This window comes from Lichenostomus cassidix, chromosome 3 (assembly GCF_008360975.1).
Source record: "Lichenostomus cassidix isolate B80296 chromosome 3, HeHo_3.0, whole genome shotgun sequence".
NCBI lineage: Eukaryota > Metazoa > Chordata > Aves > Passeriformes > Meliphagidae > Lichenostomus > Lichenostomus cassidix.
Window position 1 is genome coordinate 37,351,315 of NC_139483.1, and position 24,006 is coordinate 37,375,320.

The following is a 24,006-nucleotide window of genomic DNA, read 5'->3' on the forward strand; positions in this document are numbered from 1 at the left end:
CTGGATTACTCATTAGCTGACCATAATTTCTAAAAGACTTTGCTTTCTAAATTACATTAAATTAATTGCAATTACCCTAATTTGAACCTAAGACCCCTCTCTTCTAGACATTATCCACTAAATGAAAGGAAGTTTTGACACTAATCTCCACACATTTTTTTTTATGCAGTACTTCTGCATAATTCAAGCAAGAGTTCATCATTATACTAATCTCAGACTCATTGCATTATTCTCAGACACACAAATTTGAATCTACATTGAATGAGCAGGTAAGATTAGTGTGTCTCATTACCACACACAAACCCTCCTGCAACTGTGTTTTACACTTGGGCAGTTAAAGTGGCAACCTTTTTAAAAGGGAGAGAAAAAAGTTTAAATACCAGTCAAAGCATTTGATATAATTAATGTAGTTTGTACATCTTGGCAAGATCATCAAAAATGGAATTAGTTGCTGAGTGATAGCACAAATGTGGTACTCTAAAGGATTCCACATTTCTGGAGCTCATCTCATGCTCCACTGAAATTCCTTATTGTATCTATACTCAATGCTGTGATTTTAGAGAAACTAAAATAAAGAGTTTGCATGCCTGTTTACATGCAGATTATTGCAAAGAAAATGAATTACCAGTTGTTCCAAGAAATAAATTTTGGCCAGTTGTTCTTGAGCAAATTAAGTAACTATACCTGTGGTGTGTTCTATGCAAAACTAAGGAAGTTCTATATCAAATATTTTCCAGAAAACTCAGTTTAGTACCTTAAATCCCAGGGTAAAGGGATTACAATTTAATTCTATGGTAAGGATTAAGAACCTGTAATAGATCTTGGTGGTTAGGAATTAAGCACTACAGCATTTACATTTCAAATGCCAGATTCTCGCAATCTGTCTCTGTAGGGGGGACTAGAAAGCAGCAACAAACTAAAAACATGGGATCCTCTCTTGGTATGGCACTATGCACCAGCTGCAAAGGGGGACATTAGGGACATTCTGTTTGGAGCCTGCTCCTGAAGCACAGCCTGCCATTTTCTTTCTTAGAATTCATTCATGTCTCCGTGTTTCCTTTTAAGGACTGGTAAAAGGAAAAGTATGTTTAGGTAACAGTGGTGGTGATGACAATGGCATATATTATTCACTTTGTATTTAACATAAAATATAGAAACATCCTGTAGAGGAAGCACTGCTGTCCCCTTTTACTGTTGTCCCCCTTTTCTCACCTCTAGCATTACATCCCTCTTTTTCCATGCCCTTCTCTCTATCTCTCTTTCACTCCCAGTAAATTTTTTTGATTTCTCCCTTCTGCAGTAAAATAACTTCAACATGCCATGCAGAAAGTACCTCTTACTTCCACATGGTATTTAGAGCACCTTCCTTGGAAGTGGCAAATGTAGTTTTAATGTCCTCTAAATGAGGAGTGAGTCAAAGCCAATTCCCAGTTCCATGCATGAGACACTGCCTTCTCACTGTTGAAATTAAGCTGTATTTTGTATTTTGGGTGAGCCCAAAACTCCTGGTGTACCCTAGATGAATTATGAGAATCTCCATTGGTCAGAACCACTGAGAATGCTGAGAAGAAGCTTGGAGTTTCCCTCACAGATATTCCTATTTTCCTTTTTCCTCTGAAAAATTTCCTTTACATCCCAAGGGTCACACAACACTGCTGTCTTTTAAAAAGCCACCACTTCATTAATCGTTTCTACTTAAGACTGTGGGGACCAGAAGTCATTTGTAAAGATGGGGAACATATTGCCAAAGGAAATAATGAGACAGCATTTATTTTTTCCCTGAGCTGTTTACAATCAAGTGGCAATAAAAATGAAGCACTATTACACACAGTTTTTCACTTCAGAGTGAATGGAGACATGGATAGATTAAACAGCTTCAGTGCAGTCACACAGGAAGTGTAAGGCAAAACTGGAAAATTCAGCCAATGGTGAAATCCCTGGTGGTGCCTTAGCCCCTGCCCTTATCTCATCTGTTGGACTGACCTTTTCTGAACCAAAGAACAATTTTCCAATGTGGAGTCAAAGAGTGTAAAAACCAGTCTAGGCACAGAGAGATCCTGCCTCTAGAATCCATTCCTGATTTCAGGCATAGTTGTGGTGCTGAAAGATCAGATACAGCCTGGGATTCAGATTCTAGTCTCTCCTTATTTCAGGAATAGGAAAGTTAGTCCAGACTAGATTTCACCTGGTAAGATGGCCCAGTAAGATGGCTGCTGGTCTGAGGGGGAGTGATGCACTCAGTTTTGTCCATGCTCTGTCCCACCCCTCTGTGTGCACCTGGGAAATAGCACCAAATAGTGGTGGTAAGTCATCTCTCTTTCCTCTGCGCTGGCACTTACCAAGACATTAGGAATGAATGCATTGGAAATGATAATTGCCACACCCTTTCCCTTCCTTTGCTAGTTCTTCACTCTTGCTTTTTCTTTGGAGCATGGAATCCCTCAGAGTGATGCTGACACATATGAAATTATATAAACTTTGTTATCTGTATCAAGGATACATATATATATACAGACATATACATGTTCTTCTTATCCGAGTGTTTTTATTTATTCTACTTAATATTTCTTTTGCATTGCACAATTTTATAAATCTATTTTCAAATACTTTTAACCTAGGTCTCAATGTCACCTTAAATTCAAATGTCAATGTATTTGTCCAGGCCCACTTGCAGAACCAGCCAGCTGAGAAATGGAGCATGAATTCATTAGCAAATCATACCCACCAGAACTGACCTTACAACCTGCATGAATCAAAAGGAAAGACTTAGCTTGGCTGACATCTGTGAAAAAGCAGAGGCTAACCAGCACAGTCAAAGAGAGCAAGATTCGCGAAGCACAAAATGTTGTTATCAATCCTGTAACATCAAATCAAAAACAATGGAAAGAAAAAGAATATAGAAATAAGTCTCTGAGATGATTCCAGTGAATGTGGCAGTTGCTTACTTGCTTAAAAAAAAAATGAAGGCACAGGTAGCCTTCATCAGTGTGGAACTGTAAAGTCACATAATGACAGCCTACGCATTTTCACTCTAGGGAAGTAAACATTTTGCAGTGTGAACAAAATTGCTGTAGTGACCCAGAGGAGCTACCAGTGTTTCTTGGATGAGGACAATTAACCAAACCAATATAGTTAATTTTGCCACAGATTTTAAATGATCTAGAAAGCACACGATTTGCCTTAGTAGACTTAGGTACTCCAACAGAAGAAAGTTTCAGTAAAACCCCACAGCAGCCAAGGCTGCAAATGAGAAGCCAAGACACCTGCAGGAATATATTTGTATGAATCTCAACAGCACCACTGTTAGCTGGGTTCAGCAGGGACCAGCCTAGACCAGCACAGGCCAGCACTGTGATTTGCCCTGGCTGGCACCTCTGTCACAACGAGAATTGCAGAGAGCCAGCTACAGCTATAATCACCTGCATGCAGTGCCTTTCCTCCTTGGAAAGGTCTCCTGATGTACACATCTGCCTCAAAACAGGCTTTGCCCTACGTAAATATTATCTCCATACCACAGATAAGGAAGCAGAGGTCCATGGCTTATCCCTGCTTATGCAACAGGACATTCATGCAACAAGTCTCCAACAACAGTCCCTGCTGAATCTTGATTCCCACACAGCTTTGCTTACAATGATTTTAGAGATGAGCATCTTTGTGAGCCACTCACCCTCAGAAGCAGTGAAGGAGGAGAAGCAGCCATGGCTGCCCACAATGAAAAGGCCCACAGCATTCAGGAAGTGGCATTCCAAATCTGTGCCATAGTGGCTGAGGCATGCACACATCCTAGCTGGTAACAATAGTAGTAGTGTAGGCTTTTAGTTGTGCCAGGGAATTGCTGCCTGCTGCTGCCGTGTGCCGGTGGAGGAGGAGGCTGTGATGGGTGTGTGTGCTCCATGCTAGCCAGACAGCACACAACAGAGCTACAGCAGCAAAACACCACTTGCACAGAGCCTGTGCCTTTGTCGGGAGCACTTCTTTCCTCCTTTTTAACTAGATGACAGGGACCAATTAAACTAATGAGCCTCACAAAGTATTTCCCCTGGCTAACAACAGCCTGTATTAATGTTTGCAGAAGTGCAGCATTTGGGCCATAAGCTTTCTTGTTAGATGTTAATGCTTTGCAAGATGCTTAAATACCCTATGAAATTCTCCAGCTCTTAGACTGGTACCTTTGTCAGGTGTAACAGCCCCTCTCCTGCTCCCCATAGCTGGCTGAATCCCAGATCCCTGTAGATGTGGGCGCCCAAGCAGTTCAGCTGTCCCTGCCCAACACCCAGTTTCTCATACAAGAGTGATAGAGGATTGCATTAATCCCAACCAGGCAAATTCTCTTCTGTGAATAGAGCCCAATTTTGCAATTGTGTCATCTAGTGTTTTTGTTTGTGAAGTAGGTTTTTTTTTAGGGGGAAAGCTTAAATTAAAAAATATTATCCCTTTCAGTTTAATCTCCCTAAACCTGCTAAATCAGTTTTGGAAAGAAACATGCAGGTTTAATCTTTCAAGATATCTTGTTTTTATAACAGTTGTAATAAATTATAATGAAGAAAATTTCTCTGTTGAACTTGACAAGCTTCTGCTTACAAAGAGAAAAAAAGGTAACTATTGACTTTGGCTTGGATTCTTTCAGCTTGCTCTAATTGCCAGTCTTATTATATTCCTGTAAAATGCCAGACATTCAAATCTGTTGTAAATGCAAACAGTGAAGAGAAATTAAACACGGAGATAACACCAGAAAAAAAGAGTTTATTAACTTTTTCAGTTCCTATTTCAGTGCTCCATTAAACATGTGCCAAATTGCAATGGATACGGGCCCTGGAATTTAGATCCAGATCTGAATCTGCTTGCCTTCCAAAGCAGGGCCTTTCCAGAACCATGGCTGCCCCCCAGATCCATTGCTGAAGCTAAAACTAAGGTACCATTACGCATTCTAGACTCAATTTTTGTAACTTGTGGGCAATTATTTTCAAATTTTTTTGCCCAATTTTGAACCCTCGGAGTGATAAGTGGCCATCACTGAGGTTGCAAGACCATAAAAGATTAGCTACCTCAGGCTCTCAAGGTAGACCTGTGCTGTAACTTTCCTGTATGACTGGTGTCTCTACTTCACTGTTGCAATGTGCTTTGGTCAGAATTGCTGCCAGGGAAAACTGCTTGGGCATTTTGGTGGGAACTTACTACAACCACAATCCAAGGCTCCCCCTTGGTCCTTGTTTGAGGACAACATGAGAACCAGGATGTACAAAAAAGCAGACTTAGAAGCAGAGATCTGCATTTATGTGGAAGGAAAGCACAGAGAACTTTAAGAACAGTCTAGCACTTAGTGCAAGAAAACCAAGCTAAAGAGAAAAGATTCAAGAGCTCGGCATGCCCTCAAATATGGGCATGACTGCAAACTTCCAAATGGGCTAAGATCAGACTGAAGGTGGAATAAGACAGGACTTTTGCTCTTTTGATGAGGCTTGCAGCATATGCAATTAATAGACTAGAAACAACACACTTCTTCAGAGCAGGAGCTTCCAACTCTGGAAGAAAACTGTTGACTGAAATCAGGTTTTAGACTCCAAGGATGAAAAAGCACTAAGGCACTTTAGCAAGTTTAAGAACTGTGCTAATCACTCCAGCTTTTCATCTTACCTTAAGGTGCACAAATAATCCTCTATTAATCATCATCATTTCGTTGTTTCACTGCTGCTCAGCTTTAGACAGAGACTTCTAAGCACTCTAAGAGATTGCTTCTGGTAAAACATTTCACTGGAACATTCCCCAGTCCTCCTACACCTTGCAGAGAAAGGGATTTGGGACTTATATAGAAAGTCCTCAGCTCTTAACCTGACAGATCATTTGGAAGTCAATAACAACATCTCAACCAGAGAACTGGAGTCCTGGGAAGCCAGACATCTTTCACATCTGAAAGGATATGTCAATATCACAGCAAAAACTTGCATTTATATATTGTGTCCTCTCTATACACAGCAGGACATATAAAATTATTCATAGTGTCTGCATCAGGTCATTTGTTTTAAAGATTAAGATATTTACCAAGATCCTGGATCTGCAAGGAGTTACCCAGATCACATTATCCTGACACCAATGGCAAGAGTGTCTGTCACTTGGCAAGACAGTGTCCTGACTGAGAATGCCAAAGGCACAGAAGATAATGATCAGAATGCAAATTTTAATCCCAGAAGGCAGCTTCATTCAGGAAAGCAATTAGACATGTCCTTAAATTTGAGCTTTTCTCTTCCAGGAACAGGATACAGGGCTCCTGATTACCAGTCATTTGCTCAAAACATTTTTTTTGTAATTAAAAATAATGTTAAAGATCTTGAAGGCAATAGTTCTTTCAGCTCATTCTAGAGAGTGATTTTATCTTGCATTTTGCTACTGGTATTGAAGTCAGCGAGAGTTTTACCATTAATTTCAGTATGATAAAGATCAAGCTCTTAATGCACACACCAGCTTTTAACTGACTAATAAGGTAAAAGAATTAGGCTATTGTTTGCTTTGCACTCACCTGAGTTTTTTTGCAAAATAATACTTTTCATTTTTCTTTAGGGACTGCCAGCTGTTCTGAACAGTCTGTGCTTTTCCATCTAAAAGCTAAATATAATGTCAATTACAAAAAACTCTCCAAAGACATTTGTCAGCTTTGAGACTTCTTTTAACAGACATTCAGTAACAGTTTCAAATTCCTCACAACACTCTGAAACCAGCTACAGGTAACGATTGCTTTTATTGAAGAAAATAAAATGACCACAATTATATTATATTGCATTCTCTTATACTTCGAACTTGAAATTTGAGCTGTGCTGAAAGGAACAGATAGTGCACAGATGCTGATTTAATGTACACCAATATTTGAAATTAAAACCCACAAATTACACCCATCATCTTTACTTACATAAGGAACTATTAGTCACTTAATTTTTAACGATCATGGGAAGGGAAGACAACTCCATGGCAAACACTATATTATTGCTGTACTCCTGTCCCAAATCCCAATTTAGGTAAACCAAACTCCCCAAATATTTCCTCCTGTGCTTTGATATGACATGCTGCTTTTTTCACTTCAGCTTATTTGCTGTTACAGTATGTTGATAAGCATTATTAAATAATTTGAGATTCTATCCTCACATCATCATAGCAGGTGAGGTCCACCTTACTGTAAAATAACACTACACTGCTGCTGTCTAGGGAACTACACTTAGTAGCTTCAGGCTGAAAATTTGACTCACTGGGTTTAGATATATAAAAGACTAAATTGGTGTAATGTAATGTAATAACAGTGAGAGCAAACAAATGACAAAAAGCCTCAAACCATGTTCTCACAGTCACTCTTGCTGAAACTTACAACAAAGAAGCTGCATTTCTGGTGTTTTTAGGAAGGTAAGCACTCAGATGCAGGATGCAATGCCAGTGTTTGGGGTTTGGTCACTAGCCACACCAGATATCACAGCTTTAATAGCACCTTGGTGGAGAAAGCTTTTTCAAACAAAAATGATATATATAATATATATTCGAGCTGTCTACCTCAGAGCTCACTAGCATATGAACTCCCTGAAATATGGAGTAATTTTGAAGCAAGCTTACACAAGACCCTGCAACTCTGCAAGGCACAGAACACTTTCTGCATGACTCGAGGTGATGCTAAAGGCACCAATCACCCTGAAGGTGTATTAGTGAAATGGTATACAGAAGGCTTTACTTCAAGCAAATCACCATGACACAATCCAGTCTAAACCTTTCCTCAACCTGTGTATCTCTGGACACACACACACACAAACTTGTATGCACTTCTCAGCTAACTGAGGCACAGATCTACAGTGTTTATCCTCTTGTACTGCAGAACAATGTAAAGCATATAAGGCCTGTATTTTTTGATTATATTCACTCCCTGCTTACCTCAGCTCCTTCAAAAGCAAATTTCTTCCAAAATTTACATGTCCTAGCAAATTTCTATATTAATAAAAACCCCAAAAAACCCCACACCCCAAATGAACCCCAAAACCACCAGAAAAACAAAACCCAAATGTACCAAAAAAAAAAAAGAACCCCCCCCCCTTTGTTACAAACAGTTGTTTGAAATTGACACAGGAAAGATGTGGGAGCAACAAATAATTCCCCTCCATTTCAGAATAAAATGCAATAAGGTCTACATATTGAGAGAGGATTCTCCACTATTTTCTGATGCAGTTGCCTAGTATCTTGCCCTTCCTAATGCTCCTTCTATATTGTCCCTACTGTCAATGGGGATAAAGCAGCAACAAGAAGAAGAAAACACCTTATCTACTTTAAAAATTTGTGCCAGGGAGAAAGGATTGATTGATTTTTAAAGGTGCTTGGCTCTCTCTACTGGTCACCAAGGGAGATAATTTGCTTTGATGAGACAGTCAACTTTTACCAAGTGTCTAAAAGAAGACCTACCCCTGAAAGATTTACTAAAAGGGTCACTATTTACATGAGCCTAATGTTCTTCTAAAAGGTGGTAGATAGATATCTTACATGCGACTGGCACACAGTCTGCACCACCCCTCCACTCTGCTTTCTCCTTTTGTGCCTCTGCTTGTGAAAAGAAGTCCAGTATGTTTTCTTGGTTGAGATAACATTTCAGCATCCTGGCCATGAGGCTGGGTTCTTCAGAAGATCAGAATGTTAAAAAGAGACTGTTGGAATTGTTTCATGAAGAAAGCATGCAGAAAGGAACAATTCTCTCCTCAGTATATGTTTGCTCCTTAAAATAAGACTTTTAGAAGGCCTTGCCTACATAATTGATAGACTGAGCTAGCAGAGGTGCAAATTGCATTCCTGGTTCCTTTTCAATACTTTTTTGAGGGGAGCAAGAGAGGATGCCTTTAGAATATCTCAGCTGTGAAACTTCAATGAAGTAATTTTTTTTATTATTCAATTTGTTTTATAACTTACTGGTTTGGGATATGTACACCTAGCCACCGCTTGGAAAGACCAAATAGTTTGTGAGGTCAAAAAGGAAGAAATGGCTTGTGTAATGCTGTTTTCTTTGATTTCCTGCAGAATCCCTCAAATCTCCTGCTTCAAAGGTATCATTTGCTATTGATCTCTGCTGCAGCAGAGAGCATATTCTAACACACATGCTCAGAAAAAGCTGAAAATTAGAGCAGGGTGGTAAACAGAAATATCCTTCTGCAAATTAGGCCAAGATTTTGCCATTCAAACTCAGTCTTTACCCAGTAAAAGAAAGAGAGGAGAAATCCCACCAGCCAATGTATATATATAACCTGCATCTGAAATGCACAGAAGCCAGCCTGAAGTCTCTAGCTGGCGTGCCCACAGCAGCTTTCTGAATCTATTGCGTTTGCTTGCAAAGCTCTGACTCCCACACTCTAGATTCAAACACTCTCAATGCCTCCCATTACAGCTTTTCACTTCATATAAAAAAATGAACTACTCTTTGGCTCAGACACAAGATCACACAATGTTTAGACTTGGTCTTTGATCTCCCAAATCACAGGTAAGATGTGGAACCACCTGGCTGTGTTTAGTGCAAACTCCAGAAGAGACTGAGAGGCTGACTACAAATTACTGGATAAAGACACTGTTCGGTCTAAGGAAGATGCAGGCAGAAAACTGTCTTTTGGTTTAGTATTTTCATGCCATTTTAGTACATTTCAGAACCTAAACACTGGAGTCCTGATAATGTTGGAATGAGTCTATATCTCTGTCTAAGCATCCAGGACCCCACTGAAAAATGTCCTGTTGTGTTTTTAGATGCGTGTTCAAAAGTTAAAAAGAACATGATGCTAAAATTTTGTGAGCCACCTTAGTGCAGTTTTGAGTAGCCTCTTCTGGCAAATTCCATATTTATATATGTTGCATAGAGCAATACATTGAGAGTATATTAGCAAATGATAAAAATTACATGAGTCCCAAGATTTACATATAAGTCACTCTTTGTCCAGTCTTAAACAAATAGTTGAGGGAGTCAAAGCATTCTGAAAGGAGCTATGCGGTTTATTTAGATGTCCCAAGACAAGAAGAGAAGAGTAGGAATTATCTGCTGCTGCAGTTTATTTTGGGAGCAATTTTTTGAGCTGAGGTGGACTGAAGACAGACAAGGACAGGCAAAAATACCCATAGTAACTTCAGATCCTGACAAAGTGCCTTGGGGAACTTTTGTACCTTGATGAGCAGCATGAATTTTAGAAGGTTTTGTGTTTGTTGTTTGTCTTGTTCAAGATCCCTTTGGATTCTGGTGGCTGTGGTTTTATTAAAAACTACCCTATTGTTGTGAGGGCTGATGGCCTCGGGTTGAATGCATACCTTTACAAGTGGCTTGAAATCACTCACTGTCACACTGACTCTTCTGTTTCATTTTCTGCTTACTGAGCACAGAGCGGAGATGGATGCTTTCACTGGGTCTGTCACCTGCAAAGCCTTGGAGGGAGTGCCTAGAAATAAACACGGTGATTTTTCTTTTTGTCCTACTGATCCCAGTGGAAGTCAACATTTTCCAAATCCCCCTAGAACATTCTGTGGTTAAAGGAAAGAGATCATCTCACCTACCTATTTGCACACTTACAGCACATGCATACTTTTTTCAGTAAAGCTACAGTACAGAAATGGCTCTTTCACTTGAAGGTACCATAGGTATGGCCCATTGTGCCATTTCCCATGTCAGTCCAGTGTTTGCCCCCACACTGTTCTTCCAGAAGAAGCACATCAATCCCTCTGACAATGGGAACAGAGCCTGACTGAATGCTACCTTTTCATTAGCTTTTGGCATTCCTCAATTTGTTATCTCACATTTTTCTTTAGTTCCTATTATTTTCCTTTGAATCTGTGTGATGTCAGTGATCAAAACTGGCTCCCCTGTTCTTTCTCTGCATGACATCCTATCAGTGAATGACCTGGGGGTGTACAGCTTGCAGAGCACGTACCCATCAGGTGGCTCTATGAAACCAAGGAAAGCCAAGCAACTTCTCTGGTAGACTTTCATCAGAGGCTTGTTAAATTCTAAAACAAGCAGAGAATAGCAAGTTTGATTTTCTCTGGGTATGTGGAGTTAAAGTTCTGAAACTCTATGAAGAAAATAAAAGTGGGAGAGCCCTTCAAAGGTGGAAAGAAATGGGAGAACAAAGATGTTTTCTGTGAGAAATGCCAAGTGAACAACCTGTTGCTCTGGATAAGACCAGGTCAGAAAAGAGTGGCTCTTTACTGTGACACGCTCCTTACCAAAAAGTACCAGGGGCAGTGCTGCCTTTATGATGTCCCCTCACCACTGAGTGGTGAAGTAAAAAATCTTTTTTGATTTCATAAGAATAAAGCGCAGTCAGAGGGGCAAGTTTCCCCCAGGGTTAGAACTGCCTTTTCCCATGTATTCCAATCCGCAGAAATTCTAGAGGTTCCCTTCACGACAATTGCTCTTTCTGAATATTTTTTCTTAATTTCTTGTTTTACAAAAATTACATGGGTCATAAGATTTTAACTCTAAGGTGAGTTGAATTCTGTCTGACCAGAAAACCCCAAAATCCTTCACTTCTGACCATAACAAAAAAATAGGTAGTTTATTTTCCAACTTGTTCTTTTTTCTTTCTCTATATACCATCTCCTTCTGGAGCAGTTGCTACTGATTTTGATACAGGGAGTTTGTTAGTTTAGGGATTTGGTTTTGGTGATGTATTTTTTATTAAGATAAAAACCAAGAAATACTTTCACACCAATCATCAGGTAGCTTCCCAGTCTCTCCCCATCTGAGTCACAATTTAGAAGCAAAAACCTAAAAATCTTATGTGTGTTCATACGAGCTTCTGTGTCCCCTAGATATATTAGCACTGTTTTAAAGCTGATCTTAGTCACAGCAACTGCATAACTGATCATCTCTCATAGCAAAGGTTTTGACCTTTTCTGATAAGAGTCCCTCTTCCAGTTTACCTAGGAAAAAACTAATCAAATTTAAATAATAAATTAAGCAATTAGATAATATCTCACCTTTTTTCCCCCTTTGGTAAAGGAAAATCTTTCTCAAAACTAGTCATGAGGGACCAGTGGAAATGTTCATATTTTCAGAGTGAAGAAGGAAGCTTTGCTGAAGTCCTGGAAAACTAGAGAGAAGAGCAGTAATTGGTATGCAGACCGAGAAATGAGACTCATTGTATCACAGAATCATTTATGTTGAAAAAGAACTTTAAGATCATCAAGTCCAACCATACACCCAACACCGACAAGTCCACCACTAAATTATTCCCCTAAACACCACATCTACAGGTCTTTTAGATACCTTTAGGGATGGCGACTCAACCACTTTCCCCACTTCAACCTTTTTCAATGCCTAATAACCCTTTCAGTGAAGAAGTTGTTTCTAATATCTAATTTAAACCTCCTCTGGGGCAGCTTGAGACCATTTCCTCTCATGCTGTCACTTTGTACTTGGGAGAAGAGGCTGATCCCTACCTGGTGACAGCCTTCTTTCAGGCAGTTGTAGAGAGTATTAAAGTCCCCCCTGAGTCTCCTTTTCTCTAAACAATCCCAGGTCCCTCAGCTGCTCCTAATCAGAGCTGTGCTCCAGACCCTTTACAGTTGCCATTCTCTGGACATGCTCCAGCACCTCAATGTCTTTCTTGGTGAGAGGGGCCCAGAACTGGAGACAGGGCTCGAGGGGTGGCCTCACCAGTGCCAAGTACAGAGGGGAAGCATTGCCCTAGACCTGCTGGCCACAGAGTGCAGTAGCCAAACATGTTCACTGCAACTACAAGGTGAGAAAAAGAATAAAGTGAAAAGTTGTTGAAGGAGATAGGTCTTGGGGCACATCATATGTGGAGCAAGAGATTGGTCAAGATGAAGTAGTAACCATTTAGAAGTCAAACTCAGCCAAAAGGTATTTTCTATAGTTTCAATATTTTGGCTTCTATGTAGTCACCTGTTAACCTGCTTGTTTGTGTTACAAAAAAGAAAAAAAAAAAAGGGTTCGTGCTTCAGTTCCTACTGTAGCTCTACTGCAGCTGTGGAAGAGCAACTATTGTGTATCTTGCTCCATGCATCACTGACAAAGTTGTCAGCTGAGTCTTCAGCTGCAGATTCTTTATTGGTGGTGATAATGTGAGAAGCAGAAGAGAACACAGGCTGAATTCCTATTCAGAAAAATAATCCCTTTGTTTATAATCTGAGCAAAACTGATAATGAGACATCAATAAAAAAAAAACCAAAGGGAAAACCTTTGCAATCAACTATAATGGGTTTTATCAGACTCTGTAGAATATGCAGTAAGGAGTAAAGAAATGAAGGGATCAAATCCAGTGGAATTTTACAGCAGGTGTGTACTCCCTATATGGCAAAATATTTCAGAAAACTGTGGAAAATCATCAGTTATTAGTGTGCAATTGATGCGAAAAAAGCAAAGATTGGACACAGATGGGATATTCTGCCTTGCTACTCACCTCAAAAGATTGGTAGTCAAGGATGGTGACTGTCTTCAAAAAGAAGAAGAAACATGAGAGCTTGTCCACCTGATCTGTGCCTGGGGAATTTTCAAACAGGAAAAAATCTGAAGCAAAGAGCATATGTTTTCAAGAGTCTTGCAGAGAGAAAGTCTGGACAACACCAAAGTTTGTTTAGCTACAAATATACAAATACACAAATACAAAAATCTTGAAATTTGAACATTTTGGTTTAAAAAGAGCTCTAGCAGGATCCATGGCAAGGAAGTCTTAGAAAGTAGTCATGAAATGGAAATTCTTAAGGGATCAGTCCCCAGTCCAGAGCCAAGAGCTAAAAACCAAGAGTTTCTCCTACAGGCTAATCTCTTGGGTCCAGCTCTCCACATTGCTCCAGAGGAGTCAAGGATTTTGCTGTGGGAAGAGGAGTCAAGCCCAGGTAACAACCACATTTTATGGTGCAAAATGGCATGAGCAGCCATGAAAGCAAAAGGTGAGATTTGGTTCAGTTGCCCTTTGCTATTCAGTTTAAGGATGACAGTTTCTAATAGATAGTGCCATTTTACTCCATCCAGCTTTTCCACTGAGAATAATAAGTTCTACTGCATTGTTGAATCGAAGTTTGTTTAGCTGTTTCTCAGATTGCATCTCAACGTGGTTAGCAGCCCTCCATTCTCAACCTGCTGTTGCAATGCTTGACATGACAAGTGCTCTGTAGAGACCTAACAATTTCAATAGTTTGGAAAAAAGCAGTCTAAAACCTAGCTGTATCAACTTTCCAGATAAATACGATCTATTCAGTTATTGTGTTTTATTGGCAATTATTTGAATGGGGAGAAATCTGCACAGCAGAGATTTTCCATCACAAAACTCTGTCCCCTACTGTACTTCATATTTATAATCCCTAAAGAATTATTTACGTGAAGCAGAAAAGGTACAGGTCTCAGTCTAGTTTGTCTTACTCCACTAAGAAATCCTACATGTGGGTTCTTCATCTCCTAAATTCCAGGGCACCCAAATTGTACTGAATGATGATCTCATGCTCCACAGCATTAGGCAGAAGTCCTGTTAACTACCCTGGAGATAGACTGAATCATAAAATCATTAAGGTTGGAAAAGACCTGCAAGTTCATAAAGCCCAATCTTTGACCTCATATCACCAGGCCCCCTAAAACATATTGTGAAGTATCATGTCCACTAATGTTTTGAGCACTTCCAGGGATGGTAGCTCCACCACTTCCCTGGGCAGCCTGTTTCAATGCCTGTCCACCCTGTCAGTGAAGAAAATTATGCAAATATTCAGCTTGAACCTCCCCTGGTGCAATCTGGGGCCATGTCCCTTTGTCCTATTGTTGGTTGCTTGATAGAAGAGGAGGACTCCCACCTTGCCACAATCTTCTTTAATGTAGCTGTATAGGGAAATCAGGCCTCCCCTGAGCTTCCTTTTCTCTATACTGAACCCTAGTACCTTTATTGGCCTGCTCTGGACACACTGCAGAAGCAAAATGTCCTTCATGTAGTGAGAGTCTCAAAACTGGACAAAATACCCAAGGCACAGTCTCACTGGTACTGAGAATCTCCTATTCGCAGAGATTTGCAGTCATTATGGACAAATTGTTTCCCACTGTATAAGACTATACTATAAATCCTGAATAATGACTTGCTGTGTCTAAGAAAAAGGACTCAGGAAGTTCACACTCTAAAGATGCACCAGGAGTCCTGAGTGATTTCTGATGTGTCTACATTAGCATTTTTGTTTGTTTAGCAAAACTTAGTATGTTTTGTTTGCAGAGCTGCCCTGGCTCTGAATCCCCTGCAGAGGAAACTAAATCAACAGATGTGTCCCAGGAACTCAACGTGTGTGCTCCAGCTGCTGATCAGCATTCAGTTCATGGAACCAGACTGGAGCTACCACAAAATGATCCTCCCTCCTTGCTACACCTCAGAAAATGTGGGTCGTGCAAAGTTCACAGCACCAATAGTTCATCTTTCTGAACCTGCTTCTCTTGGGTCAAAATACTTATTAATAGTGGCACAATTGTTGTGCTCCCCACTGTGCCTATGGGCATATCTGGAGAGTAAACTTAAGGAGGATTGTAGCAGGTCTGAGGATAGCTGAGGTTAGCTGTCACCAAGGATGGGTGTCATACATCTAACATACTACTCGTACACAAGCAGCAACCCTCTTCCCAAAGGTGTTACCACCAGCCAGGGTGGTAACAAAGCCCTTACTACTGTTCTGTTTAGAGATACATGTAGTGCAGGTAGCTGGGTGTGCAGCAGCCATGCCAGCTGCAGGTTGAGCTCTGCATGGTGGGAGCCCAAGGCAAGAGAACCATTGCCAGCCCTTTGCACAACAAAGGGTGCCAGGAGCTGTGGCAAAGGCAGATGACCAGACACTCAGAGACACAGCAGGAGCCGAGGACTCAGCTGGAAGACCCCTGTCATTGACTTACTGGAGCCACCTGCTGAGAAGTGGTTTCAATCCCAGCAGTTAAAGTCACTGGTGGTGGGAATGTGATGGCCAGAGTGCCTCCTAAATTGTCAGACCAGAAAGTTTCCTTAATAGTTCTTCTTAAGGATGCTGTTAAAGACCACAAAAGTTCCTTAATTTGCAGTATAAATACGTCAAGAGCATTTACACCCACAGTTTGATCCTTATGCCTGCTCCACACTTTTTTCCAGCCTTCCTTAGACTAACACAGAGGTAAATTCCTTGACACTTTAGTGTCACTTCCTTACTAAAAGGCTATATCCAAATCAGAGTTTTGTGTTTTAAACTCAATGTTTGGGAAAGTGGACTTTATGCTCATAGTTTTCTGTGTTTTGGGCAAGTCACACAAATTCTATGCATCCCTTTTTCAGCTCTTTAAAAAAAGGCAATCTTTCTTCTAAACCTCCATAAAGCAACCAAAAACTACTGTAGTAATACTAAAGTAAACAGTATCCCAAAACCTTTAATTTTCTCAATGAAAAAGTTAACAGATTTTACACCTTCCTAGTCGTGTCCAAAAACTGCTTCAAGAAAATTACCTGGTAACAATAAATCCATATTTTCAGTACTGAAAGCTTTGCCCTGGCTGAAAGACAAAAACACAAAACTGTGCCAAAGAGAAAAATATTTCAGGCTCTAATAAAATAACATTTTGTTTTTCCCATGAACATTATGGAGAGGTACTTTTTTTCTATTTAATCCAGCCAGTTTGCCCATTTCTCTGTCAGTACAGACACACACACGATCTATTCACATCTGTGCAGGATCCTTCTACCCACTGTGTTTAATTTTTCTGTCCAAAGTAATAATTTAAATAAATAAATAAAACCCTTTCTGCCTTCCTCTATCTTGCAAGTTACAACTGCTTTCATTAAAGAAAGCAAAGGTTTTTCTGGGTAGCTTGCACCTTTAAACCTAGAAATTAATTATGGATAGCCACTCCTGCTGTCAAGCCACCCTGCATTTTCCTAGCTGAAGCCCAAGTAACACAAAATCCAATTAGAGGCCATCATAAAGCCATATTTTGAACTCTTCATTGGTGTATGTTTTTTATCTTTTTCAGCTTTAACCAAGTCCTTTATCATTTTGAATGTTTCTCTAAGTCACCTTGAAATCTTCCCTTTTGTAGAGAAAAATCCATCAGCATTTGCTTTTCCTCTCTTCATTTCCTCTGAACAAATATTCCTCATTTATCTCAAACTGCCTTTTTCCAATGAGTCTCACAGAAAGTCACTCACAAAGGTATAGCACAGATGTTCCACAGCAAAATCTTTGTTCAAAGATTTTTTACTTCCTTCTCAAATTCTGAACCTTCCCAGAGCTATTTTGAGAGCAGGGGTTCTGTGCTGTTGTAGGGATGTGTATGTATACATATATATATATAAATTAATTGTGTTGTAATTTTTTTAAGTAGGCTCTTGAATGAACTCACTAGAGATTTCTCCCAGTGACTGGCCCTAAGCGTTTGTCATTCATTACATTTTCACTGCCATAACCTGCTATAAACCTTCCAAGTTAGTTAAGACTTAGCTTAAGGCTCCTTTCACCCATGGCTGTTTCTAAACAAATTATGCATTTTGAATTGCAAGGTGCACCCTCCCTACAGCCATGCAAATTGTTTCTAATACTATAACTGCAATTGGTGGCTAGGAAGATACACTATAATTTCTACTTATGATCTGCTTTTGCCAACAGTGAGCAAATGACGCTTTCAGACAGTAAAAGTCTGACATATATTTGGAAACTTTCAAAAATTTATTTTGGGAGCTTTGATAATTTCCATTCTCCCTCTTCTCTCAGAGGGGCAATTTGGGTACCATGAACGTAGTCAGCACAGCTCACTGGAGCTGAAATTCTGAGTGGAAGCAGGAGCCTCTTGCACCTGTATTTTTCCTGTTTGATTCTTTTAGGGGAAGAACATGAACATTCCTATGGTTGCATGTGGACACACACATGCATACACACCATAATGTAGCTACCATTTAAAAAAGTAGCATTTGGATACTAGCTGTGACAGCCTTCTGTGTATAGTGCAGAGAATTGTGTTACTTCTAACATCACTGTATGGCAAGGATGCCACATTCTAAATGACCACTACCATATATGCACATACAAATGGATGTGTTTGTAAATGGCTATGTACACTTAAGAAGATTATTTTGACCTCCCGTCATTCCATTTCAGGAGTTTGGAATTATATTAGAAACATTTTACAGGTAAGAAACACGGGCAAACCTTAGCAGATGGTACAAAGTTTTGCAGTCATCTCATTTAGAAGCATGAACCTACTCTTTGCTGTAGTTTCCTAAAGAGGCTGGATAGGCCCTTAAAATAAGTAGCAGTGATGCAGACTGGGGCTGTGTCAGGGTAGCTTGGTTTCTGTGCTCACTCAGATGTGCCACCTCTCTAAGGATCTCTCCAAACTGCCACCATGTGCCTGTGGAGACAATGGTGCCCACCACTACAGCTGGAGGGAGGTCTTTGTACACTGGCCCACAGTCACAGATACCCACGCTGCAAGATAAGAATAGCTCTCATTGCTGATGACTTGCTGAGCCCTTGAAGATTGTCTTGGAAGGAACCATTAATCTTCACATAATTTCCGTTTTGGAGATGGGAACCTACTCTGAAAAAGCTAGTCATATAATTTTTCATCATATCGCTTTCTTCAGTCCTTCCATTGAAACATAACCGGCTCTTAGCACTTTATTTTTTCCTGCTTTTTGGTTTCTTTAGTGTAGGAACTCCCTTTAAGCATGTTAAAAGATTTTCATATACTTTATATTTGAAAAGAAAATGAAACAAACTCTCTATTGCTTCTTGTCTCTGATACTGGCTTTTAAAGAGATAATCTCACCTTCTAAGCCGCTTCTTCAGACAGCTGTCCATTATTATATGTCAAAAATGACTTATGATTTTGTAGGTTGCAATTAAAAAAAATGGCAGAAAGAAGAAATCCTTTAAATAACTGCAGAAATGTGCTCCCCTCCTTAGCGCACTCATAGTTATTATTATGAACAATGTCCAAGTCATTAAACCCTGAGATCAAAGCTCTCACCTTACAAGCTTCTTTTATCTCAAAAGACCTTTCTGATATACATGTCCAAACTGCTCTGAGGAGATATAGAGAAGTCTCAGCATAGCCTGACTACATTAATTATCTTGAATTTCCACCAACCTGTCTACACTCCGGAGAGAGCTAAATTTTATACTTCCTTTCACCTTGCAAATCTCATGATATATTAGGAGAGCAAAGAAGGTTTTAGTTTTAGATCACATTTCCTGCTCAAGGTATCTTAAAGGTTTTTTGCAACAAGAAGTTGAATGGGGATAACCCAGAATCCATGGCAGCAGATGATTTAGAAATTCAGTCTCCAGCTGAAGTCTGGTAGCAATGGCTGTATGAGATTCCTGGACCTCAGAACAAGGGTTTTTAACTAGAAAGCAGTACTTGCCATAATGATACTTTTCCAATATTCTTCTTTTCACAAAGTTTTTAACATCCAGTGAGTTGTGTACAAAAGATACTCAGAAATGAAATGAATTTTGCTATACATAGAGAAGATGAAATCTTTAGCCAAGCAGCACTCATTACCTGTGTTTTTTGGTACTACCACCTGACAGTGAATCTGAGTCCTAGTATAAAAAATAAGGCCATGAATCTTCTGGTCAGGAAGGAAGACAACTCACATAACCATTTAGACCATCGCTTATATTCTTCTTCTCCTACATTCTCAGTTTATCAAGTCCTTTTTTAGACCTGTATAAACTAGTAGATTTCAAGACCACTTAGGACTTGCTCTTGAGCAGCCTGGTCTAGTGGAAGGTGTCCCTGCCCATGACAGTGGGATTGGAACTAGACGATCCTTAAGGCTCCTTTCAGCACGAACAATTCTATGATCCTATGATTAAAGTATGACATGGTACAGGATCAAATTTTGTCTGGCATTTTAGGTATAAACAACCTTATCTTTGAAAACAGATCCTGAACAGCAACTAGATCATGAGCACAGCTACCATAGCTTGATATAACAAAACAGTTTTTCTTCTCCCTATTGACTTCTCATTAGTTTACCTTCAAATAATTTCCTACAATGCTAACCACTTAATACATTACCAATACCTCTAAATTACCTCTAAAGTACTTTCCCCCCTTCCCCCTTAGATATTTATGCACTGAATTAAAATTGCAGTAGGATATGTATGTCTTTGCCTCTACTTGCTAAGGTTTAGGTTGCCTCTCTCATCTGTTGATAGATGCATGTACCATAATTCAAGCAGGATATTAAAAAGGTAATTCTTTATCTTTCCCCTCTTTAAATATCTTACCTTTTTTCAAGGATCAACCAACTCAAGTAGCTCTTCTGTATTCCTTTATTAGCTCACAGCATACTTTTTTGTGCATAACATGGCAACTCAATTTGAAGATGAACGTGATCGTAAAAGTCTTTCCCAATCTCAACAAGTCTATGATGCTAAGAGTGGCCACGATGAATCTGTTCTTTAAAAAAAAATCCACCATTTAGTCTGATTTCCCCTTCCTGGTTATAGTTTTTTTGGGTTTTTTAAGTGGGAAAATGGCAAAATTATTTAGGAGATTTCTGGGAAAACAGTAATTCAAAAAGCTAGAATTCAGATCACGTCTATAAAAAATACTAGAAAGGTTAGGTTGATGTGCATATCCTGAAATGCATTTCAAGTGGCTGTGTGCTATAGGGAGAATTCAGTTTCATTTGGGCACTAGTTGGATTTCCTCTAAGGAGAGTATGCTAAATCTCTTACTGTCCGCCTCTTCCACACGGAGAATGTGAGATACAAAGCTAGTGGTGGTCCCCCACAACCCTTCCATGCTGGGTCACTGTGTTATACCTGTGCATTGTGAGAACAAAGCACCATCCGTTCAAAATGACAGAAGAGAACATGCTAGGCTCACAGACAGGACTATCCAAAACCATGGGCAAGCTGGATCAGTCTCTACAATGCTTTCCATTTACACCAACAATTTTCTGGTGTAAAAGTTCAATGGTGGCCCTAGACTTGATTTGAGACAAGCAGTCATCAGCAAAGTATTTGACAGGATGAAGTTAAACATAGGAATAAATGAAGGAATTGATGAACAGGTAACAGTGCTCATGTTGAAGGATATCTAGTCAGACATTCTTGCTCAAAGAAGGTCCACTAGAGCAGGTCACCCATGACCATGTCCAGTTGGGTAGCAAATATTTTCAAGGATGGAGATGGCTGCTCTGGGCAATCTGTTGGGATAGGACACTTTAGTAGGATGGCACCTGTAGGTTTGCAAACATAAGCAAATAAATAGATGAAGCATGGGAAGAATTTCTAAGCAAGTACATTCATTCCCTTCTATGGGAAATTGTCCTCATCCAGACTATAAAAAACTCTGGCTTAATAGTTAGAGATTATGTGGAAATGCCATCAGCCAATTTGTTTGCAGGTCTACAGATTATTTGCAAAGAGTTTGTTCCACTGACTCCCCATTCACAGTTCATACTTTGATACTTTTTTACACAATTCAAACTCTTTCCTTCTGGTTGGTTTTCATAATTCTTTATCCCAGCACAAAATCTAAATAGAAAATTTTAAACTACAAGGAGTATTCTCCTGGTAAATGTTTGTGCATTTCAGGCTGCTATTTGATTAACACAGTAATTGAAGACCCCAAGTGCTTAAATAATTGTGAAAGGCAGACACAAATGGCTTGCAAACAAAAACTTTAAATTTAAATTCATACTAAAACGTGAATAAATATTCACAGAAAAACTGATCCTAATCTTCTCTGAGCAGTCACTAATCAATATTTGGGAGGTGTATTTGCTCATGGTCCTTTCTGGTCGAGCATGATTTTGAAAAACACCTTGCTTTGCTTCCACTTCTGCTGCTCATAATTCATGTCAGACAAGCTCACTAACAATAGCAGTAGATTTGCCCTGAGTTGCTCCTACCGCATTTCCCACTCAGAGACCTTAGGTCTGCAGTTGCCTGAACTGCCAATAAAAGAGGAAAGACAAACAAACAAACAAATACCTTCATTCCTATGTAAAATTTACCTAAATTACTAAGTGATGAATGCTCTTATTCTAATTGACATTAACAGAAGCTGCTAGATGATCTGTGCAAACTTAAGCTTAATTTGGGGTATAATTTTTTACACCCTTGGCCAAACTCTCCAAGAAGAGAGAGAAACAATGTGAACTAAAAAATGTGTTGTGAGCAACTCCTCTATTTTTTGCAATAAAAACAATAGCAGCAACTTCACAATGAGCAGGAAGATTCCTCTGAATTTAAGGACTTATGAAGAAAAAAAGAGACAGAAGGGCATTTCCTTTGTTATTGTGCTTCTCAGAATACAAGTTTCAGAGGGCATTTTAGAAGACTTCTACAGTTTTATGTAACATTAGTAGTAATGTTGACTGGCATAATTTAGAATTAACATAAGATTTCTGATTTCTTACCATAAAGCATAATAACCCTGTAGATCAGCCTTTGATATTGGCTGCATATTCACAGATGATGTTCAAATACTGTTCTGGACTATCTAAATATTTTGACAGCAAATATTTTGACTGAACTGGCAATATAGTTAGGTCAGCATGGCTTGTACAATTTCACATTTCCCTCCTTCTGCTCATTTTGCAAGTAAGTTGTTTTCCTTCACGGCTTATTGAAATCAGTGAGATTTATACCTTCCTTTAGGTTAGGAACTGCCCTTACGCAATCTTCCTCCTTGATATTTGAACACTTGCATTTCTGTTTTCAGTACAAACTAGAAATTCGAGACAGGTCTTTACAGAGGGAATTACAGAGATAATTTCCATTCTGGAGATTCAGAAATACTGGATTCTGGATTGTATCTGGGCCAGGCAATATGTGCGTTACTGAGAGAACAAAGGTGAAGAGGAGTCACCATTTCACATTTCTGTTATCACCTGTGAAATCTACCTGTAGAATCTGTGTAGCCAAGTTCAGCTGTTGAAATACTGAAGGTCTAATTGTAATTTACAGCTCCATCCTGGTGGGACTGAACCATGCAATAACTCAGTCCGTGCGCAGATGGGACTTTTGTCTTGCATCAGTTGCTGCAAAAATACACTTACTTTTCGTAATAACTTTACCTTTTCCCAAGTCCCCACACAAGAGTGAAGAAATTGCATCTCAGACACTGATCTTTCTATATGAACAAGTCCTGAGTCTCCCATATTGCACTCCCGTGTCTCATGAACTCCACGGCCAACTGGAGCTAAATTCTCTGGCCAGGTAACCCTGTTATTCTTCCTCATGGCAATGTGCTGTACTTTGCTTCACATCCCTGCTGTGCCTGCAGATATGGGCAGGCATCCCACATCGGTGACTCCTGATCTTAGGTAGCTTTAGCTTGTGAATGGAAAAGACCAATTACTTGATCTTGTTTGTTTTTTTTTTCTTCAGTGAAATCTTGCTTCATCTGCTTAATTCATCATTAGAAAGAATATGAAAGCTGCGTGCAAGGAAGAAGAAAAGGGAAGGAAAAAAGCAATTAATATATGGAAAATGTAAAGAAGAAAGTGTTTTTTTAAACTTGTTTCAAAATATAAGGAGAAAAAGACTGAAGGGAAAATGTAAATCCATAGCATATAAAAGCCACAATGAAGTAGGAAAAGTATAACTTACTTCTGGAATTCACTGCTTTGGTAAGTCCACACCTGACTTTTAAAGATTAATTGTTTTTAATTTGAGAGCTTCTCTGGAGTGAATCACATTAGTTTTTCGCAAGTTCACACTAGGAAAAAAATTCAAAAAAACAGTGATCTATCACTAATCATGAATATGAGCTGTAAGACTTTCTATAAAGTTAGTTTTTCAGGCATATTGTGTAGATCTATTTCAGATCCTGTATTAGCAGATAAAGGAATTATGACCATCTTTCTCATCAGTTTGGATGCTAGTATCGTGTGCTTATTTCACATGCTAAAAATCCTAAGGACATTTTTATTGAATATAATAATATGGCAATGCAGCCACAGTAAGTAGTTTTTATACTGCAGGAAAAAAGTCGCCTAAATTAATTTTATGAAAACTACCAGGTACAAATCACACATTTGTATTATC